The 12,531-nt window shown below is 36.2% G+C and overlaps 1 pseudogene; it reads left to right on the forward strand.

The window, feature by feature from the left end:
• Window positions 1–11,177: 11,177 nt before the first annotated feature.
• LOC139005010 (flotillin-1 pseudogene) lies at window positions 11,178–11,992 on the forward strand (annotated as a pseudogene).
• The last annotated feature ends 539 nt before the right edge of the window (window positions 11,993–12,531 follow it).

A 12,531-nucleotide genomic window follows, 5' to 3' on the forward strand; every position in this document is an offset into this window, starting at 1 on the left:
TTCCACCATATTAACATAAGTGGTATTAGATTCAGTTGGACTATATGATTCATAAAAACAATGGCTTCCTCTGATACCACATGCACTTAGCTTTAGTGAGGATAAAGGAGAGGAAACAGAAAAGAATGTCCAGTAACAGCATAGCAACAACCCTTGTCTCACATGCATTGCATCTGATGTCCCAGTCATTTCATATTATATGTGGGTATCCACAAGACAAGAAGCTGGGTGTTTGTAGACAATCTGAGCTCCAGAAAGCTACCCACTATGGGATTCCTTTGGCTTAAACACATAACCCACGAAGGGAAATGTGACTCACTTCCATTCCCCAGGCAAACTGCATCTCATCATTCTGTTACTCATTATTCAACAAACAATATCAACAAAGATTCCACCTGGGTTTGGCACATAATGTTTGGTCAGCTTCTCCGTTGTCTGAATAAAGTAGGTTTAGGTCAGCTCCGAGTAATTCCATGAGTAAAAATTATGCAAAGTATCCAAACATGGTCAAAAGCTTCACACATCTTGATGCTATAGTAAAAATCTTAGAATTTTCTTTTAATATTTTTCTTCCAGTTTACCCAAACCCTGATCCTTAATACCAGTTTATCCTTGCTACAATTTATGAGACATTAGAAAAAAATTCTTAGGGAAAAAACTTTAATAAATTTAGAATTTCCTCCTTAAACACATTTAACATGATCATACCTCTGGTAAGTTTCATACAGTCCTTTACAACTGTACTATTTTTCATATTTTACCTACTATTATTTGCAAATTACTTGTCCAAAGCTCAATTATTTCTTCATCTTTCTATTACTAGTCTCTGTGTATTTTACATAAATTTGAATTTTATTTAAACTGCATTTGGAGATAGTTTTCCATAAACTTTTGTTCTTAGTTAAATATATATTTGAACCACAGACACTTTTATTATCCTATAGAGTTATTAAAAAAATATTAATCTGAAGATCAGCATACCATATATTTGTTAATATTAATGTCATTATTTTATTTCTTCTTGAAAATAAAAACAATCAAAATGCCTTTACCATAGACTATACACTTCCTAACTTAGAGTCCTTAGAGACCAGTGCTCTGCAAACTCTAAGTTCCATCTTATCTTGGGTTATAATCATGAACAACCTATAAAAGACGTGTTTCCTTTGACACAGGTTTCCAAATGTCCCCCGTGAAAGCCACTCATTTGCCTCCCATCGAGTCAACATGGTATCGATCATAAGCTAACTGTTCCAATGAACTGTATTAGAGTAAATATAAGTTCCATCTTAATTTCAGGTACAAATGGTTAAGAAGATGCATTCGTAAGTAGCACAATTGATAGCGATGCTTGGATCATATAAGCAGATCATAGGATCTCCATAATTGACCTCACTATCCTGAGCCTCCAGCACCCCAACCATGTCCTTTAAAACATCAGAGCAGAATTAACACGTTAGAATATTTTTTTAATGAAGGCATAGACTTTCTCCAAGATTTTCAGTGAGCTTACTGCAATATTATATTTTAAATAGTTGCATTTAGCTTCATCGATTTTCTAGGTTGACTAGTAAACATGACCATTTTACTAGATCTGAATAACATAAGGGCCTCCATCTAGGACTTAACTTCTCATCATCATGCCCAAACGTCCAGAAAATAAATTTCCTTTAGTATCTACGCATTTGCTTTAATTCCCAAGATCCTTAGTTAAGGCCCTCTTATGAATTGGTGCCAGTGTTGATTAAGCTACTACAATTGCTGTGTCCTTATAATACTTGTGGCATTGAAGCAATTTAAGTATAATGTATTTGCCTATTAGAACAGTGTCCCCAGGAAATGTGTTGTCCTTCATACCTAGGAAATTGCCTGAACAGAATGTCATTCTGATTCACAGCAACACATATATCAGATATCATATGCCAGTCAGAGTAAATCCAGTCAAGCTTCAAAGGAAGATTTATCTGCAGGCTGAATAATAACCAATATTATAAATATAATATAAAAAATGCAACCCAATGAAAATTTCCACATTGATATAGTCAAGTGGAATATAACAGGATACAGATTTATGTCTTTCCTTCAAATCATCAAAGTATACTTGTCAGGTAAATTTCATAGTTTGAATTCATTCAGTTCTTCTCAGAGGATAACAAATCAGGGGTGTCTTTGAGACCTGGCCATGAATTGGCACTGTAATTGAGAGAAACAACTCTGAATATTATCTTATTCCGATATGAATTCTTTGAAGAGAGTAATGGTATCCTTTCTCTGCATCATTACCCATTCATGAGATTTATTACTTTCTGGGAAAATTTCCCCTCATTTTCCATTTAATACCTGTCATTATACAGATTTGACATTCTTATTGAGCCATCCATACTGGCTACCCACAGGGTGAGTTTTAAGAATAGAGTTAATGTCCCTGGCTGGGTGGTTCAGTTGATTGGAGGATTGTTTCTATATGTGAAGGATGAGAATTTGATTCCTGGTCAGGGCACATACATGATTTAACCAACGAATGCATAAATAAGTGGAACAACAAATTGATGTTTCTCTCTCTCTCTCTCTCCCTCTCTTCCTCTCTCTCTAAAAGAATAATTTTTTAAAAAGAATAGGCTTACCAGAGTTTCCTTTTTGTTTGGTCTCTGGAAGTAGTATTTTTAGAAAAATAAAATACAATGGGTGTATATTTCACCACTGAAAATTTGGGTGTATATATCATCAGTTCTAGTTTTGGCTCAGAAAGGGAAGTCACGCTCCAGCCTACTATTAGCTTATTCTGAGGAATTAAAATACTGTCCTGAGCAGAAGTCTCTTTCTGCCAGATTAACAATTGCAGTCCCAAGCTGGTGTAACTGAATCAGCAAGGTGATTCAGTAAGAGAAATGGAGAATTTTATGATCCCAAAATTCCACCAACAAATACGAAATCATTCAAAAAATTCTCCACTTACTACTCCTCAGATTCCACATACTCATGCAGTTGAAGCACATGTACTGCATTCCTCACTATCTTCTGTGCTAGTTACTATGGCTATGTAGCCAATATCTTCAAAGTTTACCTGAAAACTGTGAAAACATTACCTCAGCATAAACATAATCATCTATTATCTCCTAGATAACATGGGTTAAGAATTAAGAAAACCCACGGTGGGATAGCTTGTTTTTGTTCCATGATATCTTGGGTCTCAGAGGGAAGACTCTAGGTCTAGAGACTGAAGGCTCACTAATCCACATGTTTGAAGGTAGGTATGGGTTGACAGTGGGGAAAACATCTTTTAAATAATTAGCTGGGATTATCCATGTGGACTCCATGACAGGATGGTGGTTGGGTTCCACAGGAAATTACCCTTAGAAATAGGAAGGTAGAAGCTATATCCTTTTATGACTTATCTTCAATAGGCACATAGTACCTTTTTTGACATATTCTAGGGGTCTAAAAGTCTATAAGGTGAAGTCGGATACAATGGGAGGGAATAGATCCTACCTCTCAGTGAAAGGAGTATCAGTAACAGCAAAGTAGAACCTGTGAGATGGAAGAGAGAGAGGAGATCAGAGTATTGTGGAAATCAGTGAAAAGTCTAAAACATGGTTAATTTGAATGTAGAATTGTGAGGAGAAAACTGAAAGCTAATATTTGAAAAGATAATGGATATATATTTCCAAAATATAATGAAAGATAGAAGAAGGGATGGGATAAGCTAACTTGATAGTCTTTCCTCTAGGGTCCGGAATACCTAAGAATTTGATTTTTTGTCAAATCCACCTTACAACATTAACTCAAGGAAATATTAAGAAATTGATCTAGTGGATCAATGATAAATGAAAATACAGCCCAAAGCTATGTAATGAGCTAAGCATCTGTAGCTCATTGTCAACATTGTTTATTAAGTAATAATTAACTGGATATGAAGAAATGCTGCTGAATTAAAAAATTGACATTAGTTGTTTATTCCTTGAGAATCATGGAACTAGTCACATAGTCAAGAGGACAATATGACCAGCTAAGGGCAATTACTGAAGGGAAACCATAGCTTCTCTGGGCTGATCTCTTTCTCAGTCACATTCATTTCTCATCAAGATTGCAAAATATCTGGGCCTTTGGAAATGGTGACACGAAGGCATAGACTTTAGTTATGCTATGTTGGTTTTCTCACTCTCAGAAAAAAAGAGTATCTTCTTTTAGCTTTAAGGTAAATACACTTGATATAAAGAGAAGCCTATTTTTTTATCATGAATCTGAATGTCATTTCAAACACATAACCACGTATGCTTAAAAATCAGAAATGACATTGCAGGATAGGTTATAAAACAGAAGGAGGGGGACAAAGAAGGTAAGAAATGGCTATGAAATATCATTTTTTGATTTCTACCAATTTCTTAAGTGATATTACATCCACTGATACAGAAAGGCAAAGTAAACAAAATCAAACAAAGAATAAGTTGAGACATATTTGAAACTGTGGCAGGAAGAATAATGTCACTCCCTAGATGCCATATCTTAATCTCCTAAATCTATGTATATGTTACCTTATATGGCAGAGTAATCTGCATATATGATTAAATTAAGGGCCTTGAAATTTTCCTGGATTATTTGAATAGACACAATGTAATCACAAGTGTCCTTATCAGAGGATGCAAGAGGGTCAAAATCAGAGAAATAAATATGATGACTAAAGCAGAAGTTAGTTAGTTAACCATGGAATTCAGGCAGCCTCAAGAAACTGGGAAAGGGCCTGGCCAGTGTGGCTCAGTAGTGGAGTGTGAGCCTATGAATCAGGAGGTCATGGTTCGATTCCCTGTCAGGGAAGCACATGCCTGGGCTTCAGGCTTGATCCCCAGTAGAGAGCATGAAGGAGGCAGCCAATCAATGATTCTCTCTCATCATTGATGTTATTTCTATCTCTCTCTCCCTCTCCCTTCCTCTCTGAGATCAACAAAAATATTTTTAAAAAATAACTTTAAAAAAGAAATAGGAAAAGGGAAGTAAATAGATTTCCATCTACAGCTTCCAAGAGTACAGTTCTGCCAATACACTACTTCTAGCCCTGTAAGACCTATATTTATCCTCTGATTTCATACTTGTGATAATAAAGTTATATTGCTTTAAGTCACTAAGTTTATTATTATTACAATAATAACAGCAGTTGTAGGTGCTTGCAACATAAGATGAAATAGTCAACGATGAGTAAAGAGGCAAGTCCAATAATAGGCCTTTAATCTAATGGAATAAACAATGTGAGTAGCAATGACTCCATTCATGGACCCGTCATTTAACTCTACTCTTAAAAGAACAAGAGAACATATTGAAATCTAATCTAATTGACTACCGTGCAAATATTTTCTCTAATGGTATTAATAATAATTGAGTCATTAAAACAACAACAAAAAAACAGTTGACACAAAAATAATGATAATAGTGATAATAAGAAAGAGCTAAACTGAGGAGCAACACATGATGATGGAGAAATTAAAAGAAGATTTATGTGATTGCTGTAAGAAGCTGTTGGGAACTGGATTGGGGGAAATGTTGCCACCTGGATGGAGGAAACCAGTCTCTGGCCAGGTAACCCAGCAGTGAAAAGACCCTGTCAAATATGTTCCCTTTATTCCATCTTGGATACATTTAATACAATATTGTAAAAGAACATTAGAAGATATTAGACTAAGATTCTAAATAAACTCAATATTTTAATGTGATAGTGGTGGAGAATGAATAATTTGAGGGTTAGTGTCCTTTCACCAATCTCCAGTTAGGGTTCCAAAACTAAATACTAAATAACCTAGAATGGAAAACAAAAGTTTTGGGCAGGGGGGTGGATATATATTGATGACAATATATTAGAAACAAGGGAATTCCATCAGATTACTAACATTGAAATAGATATAGAGGGTAAATCTAAACTATGGCAGTAGTCACCAGCATTACGGTCAAACTATAGATCACCTTGTGCCATAGTATAGTAGTATCACCTGTACCAGATGAATAATTGGATTGAATGAGGCTAAAATTGGAACAGTTTGCCATTGATGCTTATAGTTGGATATTCGGCAAGTCTGAAATTTGTTTTTTCATTATGCTAAACAAAAAATTTTCTAATAATTGAAACCAGAAATTTTTTTATTCAATGAAAGAATGGCATAAGTAAACAAAGGAAACTCAAAACATTTCTACTCACTGCCCTCTGAGAAAACTAGATGGTTCCTGAAAAGTAAATGCTCACATTATGGCTCAAATTAAGTAGTTCTAATAGCATCTGCTGCTGGGTATGATGACAGGTTAAAGTATAAAATTCATTATTAGTCTGTCACCAAATCGGCTAAGGTTTTGTTTTTTTTTTCATGTCCTATTTTAATTTTGAAGAAAGCCAAACACATATTCTTTCCTTTCTTTTTCTTTCTTTTTTATTTTTTTGGAAACAGCTGAAGAGTTCATTCATTGTTTATTCATTGTTCTTCTCATAGGGGTTTGAATTTTACAGAGTACTATTATAATCTGATGATTACTGTAAAATTATATATGTATTTGGTCTCCACCACAGTTCCTTGCACAGAGCTCCTATAACACTTGGAATTTCCTGTGAAGGGAGCAGTAAATGTGTCTATTGTTAGGTTAATGGGGTGAATTTGTGGAAAGCAACCAGTTCCCATTGGAGCCAACCTTGCGACTAGTGGGGTTGCAACATTCAGTGCCACCCCCTGACTTCCAGTGAGGAGAGAGGGGCCTGAGATTGAGTTCAGTCACCAGTGGCCAATGATTGAGCCAACCATGCGTATGTAATGAAGCCAACCTAAAAATCTCAAAGAACAGTGTTCAGAAAGCTTCCAGGTAGGTGAGTACATGGAGATTCAGGGAGAATGGCGTACTTGGGGAGGGCACGGAAGCCTTTCCCATACCTTGCCATATTCACCTCTTCCATCTGGCTGTTCCAGTTACATCCTTTCATAAAACTGTAAGTAAAATGTTTATCTGAATTATGTGAGCTACTCTAGCAAATTAATCAACACAAGGAGGGGGTCAGGGGAACCTCTGATTTATAGCCAATCAGTCAGAAGAACACGTAACCTAGGCTTGTGATTGGCCTCTGAAGTAGAGGGAATTGTCATAGGGCTTAACTCTGTGGATCTGAGAAGGAATTTACTTGCTGAGATGAATTAGATGGACTCCTCATGGTCAACCAAGGGTCAAATTTTATAAATAATAAGAACCTAGTATCCATTTGCTGCAGAGGCTTCTCATTTACATATACTCTGTATACTGGAAAGAAACCTCAGCCTGAACTCTGGGTTTCCCTCACTCTTCCCTACTTGTTCATGCTATCTGAGTCAACCACTGCAGAGAAACCTTGGTTTCGTCTTTTTACTAACAAACTGAGAACTACTTTGTCTAATCAGAACTGTACAATTTGGATACTTCATTTACATTAAACAGTTTTAATTGAGATCTTGGGCAGGAACTTTTATTTTTTTTCCTTTTATTGATTAAGGTATTACAAGTGTGTCCTTATACTCCCCCCCATTGTCCTCCCATCTCCCCACTCATGCCCTCACTCCCTGGTGTCTGTATCCATTGGTTATGCTTATATGCATACAAGTCCTAAAGGGAGCCTTACCTTTGTCTCAGTGGGAAAAAAAATAGGTTGCTACCTGAATCTGTGTTTCCTGGAGTGCAACTTATTTTACTCAAATAAATACTTTTTATTCTTTATCATGGTATAAAATTAATTTTGGTTTACAGTGCTCAACCTGTGGAATCTGATATTATCTCTGGGTAGATAGTGTCAGAATTGAGTTGAATTGCAGGGCAACATTAATTACATTATAGCACTGACTTTCAGAAACGTTGGGATTGTGCCCCCATGTGCTTCTTTAAATCCATACAAACATTTCACTGGAGGCAATGTGGGGGGAAATTGTGCCAAAAATTTTTCTACACCTCTAATATAGATCCATCAGTTAAACTGAGAATTGGAATGAGGAAATAAAACATCTGGTAACAAAAATGCATCTGAAGATTAGCATATTATATTTTGCAAACATGATCTCTGTCTCTCTTTTTCTATGCCTATGCTTCCCTTTGAATACTTTAAAATGATCTACCTTTCAGTTGATCACTCTTTTTATTTATTCTTTTTGCTTTGTATAATCTACTGCTCAATTCATCTTAGAGTATTTAATTTCATATGTTAGAGAATATTTACATTTTTTCTTTTGATTTATAGTCAAGTAGCCCATTTTGTGTGTGGGTGGGTAGTAGTAGTAGTAATAGTAGTGGAAGATTTACAGTTGTGAGTCCACAAAACATACATTTTATTTTTGTATTATTATTTATTAATTATTCAACTGTAAATCTACTTTTACCTACCTCTGTCTATGTGTGCTCAGTAAAGTCTAGCAATGCTAAACATTTTGAAGAAAAAAAATTAGAATCTCTAGATGTCATCTTCATTTAGAAATGATTACGCTTGTCAAGCTGGTGTGCTCAGTGGTTGAGCACCAATTTATGAACCAGGAGGTCACAGTTTGATTCCCAGTCAGGGCATGAGCCTGTGTTGCTGGCTCAATCCCCAGGGTAGGGTATGCAGGAGGCAGCCAATCAATGATTCCCTCTCATCATTGATGTTTCTATCTCTCTCTCCCTCTCCCTTCCTTTCTAAAATTAATATATTAAAGAAATGATTACCCTTTCCTCCTTCCAGGCAAATGTGAAGATACCCTTCCCTATTAGTTATAAGTTGAATTGAGTTGAGGCTGTAAATGAAGGTTTACCATAGATTTGTCCTTGAGTTTTAAGAGTTTTCAACTATAATTCTCTTTTGTATTGTCTAACTATTGCTCTAGCAGTTTTAAACTTTATTTGTCTAATAAAGCATTCAACAATATTCTTTATGTTTGTCAGAGATCTTTCGCCAATGATTTTAGTCATGAATTTCAGGTGACCCCAGTATTTAGTTAATGTATAAGAGGGAAACCAGTCATGTCTCTGAAGTCCTCATGTCCCCATCAGAAATTCTTCTGGCATCTTTTTGGGCTATAGACTGGATCTTCAGCCTCCTAATCAGAAGTAGTAAATTCTCTGAGAGAAGAAGAAACTGGGGGAACTAAGTTACCACGTCAAGACTTTGTCTCTCTGCCCCTATAATTTTTATTGGAATAATTAGCTTTTGTTAACTTGAAATAGATCATAAATATGGTTTGATGGTCTTGCTAGTTATTTTAGGTAGAAGCACTAATTGGCCAGATGGCAGATAGTATATCACGAAAAGAAGAAATGATCAGAGCACAGTTTAACTAGACTCCTTCATATGAGGGAAAGCAAAAGTCATTATTAGATTCCCTTGTTAGAGCTCAACATCATATTTATATATAAAAATACATAACAAAATATCAAATTGTATAGGCTAGACATGAATTCCATCTTAAGTTTTAATTACTCATGCTTGATTAAGTGTAATCAAGCATGAGTAATTAAAACACTTTCTCAGCTTGATCCCATCTAATAGCCACAGGACCAAATGTCCAGCTTTTTTGAAAAGTAAACCATATTGAGATAGAATTGGGCCATAGTACTGCATTGTGATATTCTGGGCCTTGATCATATTCACAGTGTTGGCCTGGCAATAAGAAAGGTTCAGTCACATCTTCTGACTGAAAGTGGAACATACAAAAATCCCAGTGTGAGCTATTATCTGATCCATTATGATGGCAGGTATTTCTATTAAAAGTTGATTTGTAGGCTGATTTGGAAATTGTCAAATTAGGTTATTTCAGCATGTTATCCAAAAGTGTCTTGGACAACTGGAAATTATAAGCATAATTATTATCATAAGGAGATAAATTTTCTTTGTCTGAATTCTATTCTTGGCTATCCTAGTTGGTGAATATTGAGATTAGTGTGATCTCTTTACCAACAAATAGAACATTTTATGTATTCGTAAAAAGGTAAAAAAAAACAATGACTATTAAATGATCAGGTTATTCATTCAATAGCAATTCAGATCATATAAACCAGATAAATCATAATTCAGTAATAAACTTTAATATTTCCTAGTGTAAATAAAAATTCCTAAAAATTATCACTTTAATTAATAAACATGTGGCTATCAGTTCCCTTAGTAAATATGTGTACAGGAAACCCAATTACATATTTCTTCTTAGTTTTACATTCTAGAATATCAGTACCTATTCATTGTGGGTTTTTTTATTTGTTTTGATAATATAGGGCACTTCAACAGATTACTGTAATAAGCATATAAAAAGATGTACTTATAAATGTAGCTAATTGATAAAAATTTTATGTAAAGAACATATCTGTTGACATCTTGCTGCTTTATTTGTTCCAAAGAAAAAATTCTAGACTGCAAAGATCATATCCAGTTATGAACAAGAAAACAATTTATATTAATTACCTCTCAAGTACTATTTCTAAGATATATAACATGGTCTCTATATATGAAATCAATATACTTAAAAAAAATCTTCCCTCTTTTGTTGATTAACTTAATATGATTTTTTACCTATTTTTTAGATTGGCATAATTGATTCCCAGATTATTATGAAGTTGTGTTAATATACAACACTCGTTATAATAATCAGTTAGTAATCACTCATGGATCCCTTGAATCCACTATTGTTTTCCATTGTCAGAAACTACAGCTTTCTCTAGAATATGAGTGCAGGAAGAGGAGGGGAATGGGATTTTCATTCCAGAATGTGTAGTTTCTTTATATAAAGGTACAGGGAAAAAATGAGGAGCAGATTATGTTATTGCAGAAGGTTTTTCCCGTACACTAAATTCAAACAAGTAAGTCCAAAATATGGCAATTTATCTAACACAGAGACTGTCCAAAAGATAATAACATGATTTAACACTTCAACTGAGGCCAAAAAGAGTATTCAGTTCACTAAATTAAACAGTAATATGCTAAATTATCATAAGAAAACCTCTGTTATGGAATTAAAAAGAAAAGATATATGAATAGAAAAAAATGAGATTAGTAAAGTTGAATGGTTTCTGGTTGCAAGTAAAAGAAAAACGGATTGACTAAGTATAATAAAGATGTATTGTTTAGAACACAGACCTTTTAATAAGGATAATGAGACTTTTTTATTACAAAAAGTTTTTTGAATTCTTTAAAACTTAAAACAAAAACTAACAAACAAAAACACACTTGCATGGTTAGCTACACCCTGAAGGAAATTCACAATGATCAGGACTATTTGCCTTCCTTGGTGAAGGCTTTGAGAACTGAAGACCAAAAGGATGCTCAGATTGGGGAAACAGAGGCCAAGAGAGATGCTAAGATTCGTGAGCCAAAGGCAAGTAGGAAAAGGTGTCTGCTGGTACTGGCCAAGGCGCAGTAGGACTGCGAGCTGATGAAGGCCGTGTATGAATTCACGGTCAACAGCCATAGAGCATAGGATGACCTGGTCTATGAATTTCAGGTGGCTAAGACTAAGCAAGAGATCGAGGAGCAGTGGGTACAGGTCAGGTGGTGGAGCAGAGCTAGCAGGTGGCAGTGCAGGAGCTGGAAATAGAGAAGAGCTGGAGGCCAGTGTTTGGAAGCCTGTGGAAGCCGAGCACTACAGGCTGGAGTGCCTAGCAAGGCCAAGAAGTCCGGGATGAATATGTAGGCAGAGGCAGAAACTGAGTCTGTGTGGCTCTGTGAAGAGGTTAAGGCCTTTTCAGTAGTGGCTGGAGGCCAGGGCTGATGTTGAGCAGATGACCAAGGGGGCAGAAGCCTTCCATCTGTACCAGGAGTTTGCTCAGCAATTCTGCTGTTAGAGAAGCTCCCAGGTAGCAGAGGAGTTTAATGGTCTCTTGATCCTGGATAAGACTGCACTAGTGTCCAATGGACGTGAGGCAGTGAGGGGGGCCAAGGTGAGGGGAGGATGAATTGGACATCTTGAGCTGCCTGCAGGAGAGCACGGAGGGACACACAGGCCTCAGCATCTCCCAAGTGAATCATCAAACTTCACCAACAGCCTGAGCTCACAGTCTTCTTTGATCCCTAGCCTCATGGCTCAAGGTAGCTGAATGGTCTCCAGACTGCATACACTTCAGCTGGGCTCCCTGAGCATGCTCTTTGACAGTGGGTATATTACCAGGACTGCCAGGCCAGGGGTCTCATGCCAGCCTTCTGATTATCCCACCCCATTCCAACTTTGTAAACTGACTTCCTGATTTAAATAGACTATTTCTTTTTTTCTTCTTTATGTTATTTTTCCCCATCAATACTTATCCCCCCACACCCGCTTCTCCCTCCACCCACCCCACCCCAAAATCACCACACTGTTGTTCGTGTCCATGAGCACTTTCTCTTTTTTTTCTTTTTTGCTCAGTCCTCTACCCCCCTGTAGGAACCATGCCAGGCCCTGCATAATCAAGGCCAATGGGAGCACAAAGGCCTTGTTATCAATACAGCAAGCAAGTGCTCTAACCAGAAATCAAACCATAGGTTCATAGGTTGATGCCCAACCACTGAGCCATGGCGGCTGGGCAACATTTTTGGATATATATTCTTTATAA

The sequence above is a fragment of the Myotis yumanensis genome, unplaced genomic scaffold (assembly GCF_028538775.1).
Source record: "Myotis yumanensis isolate MYYU_CA2020_CCGP unplaced genomic scaffold, mMyoYum1.0.hap1 SCAF_3, whole genome shotgun sequence".
Taxonomy (NCBI): Eukaryota; Metazoa; Chordata; class Mammalia; order Chiroptera; family Vespertilionidae; genus Myotis; species Myotis yumanensis.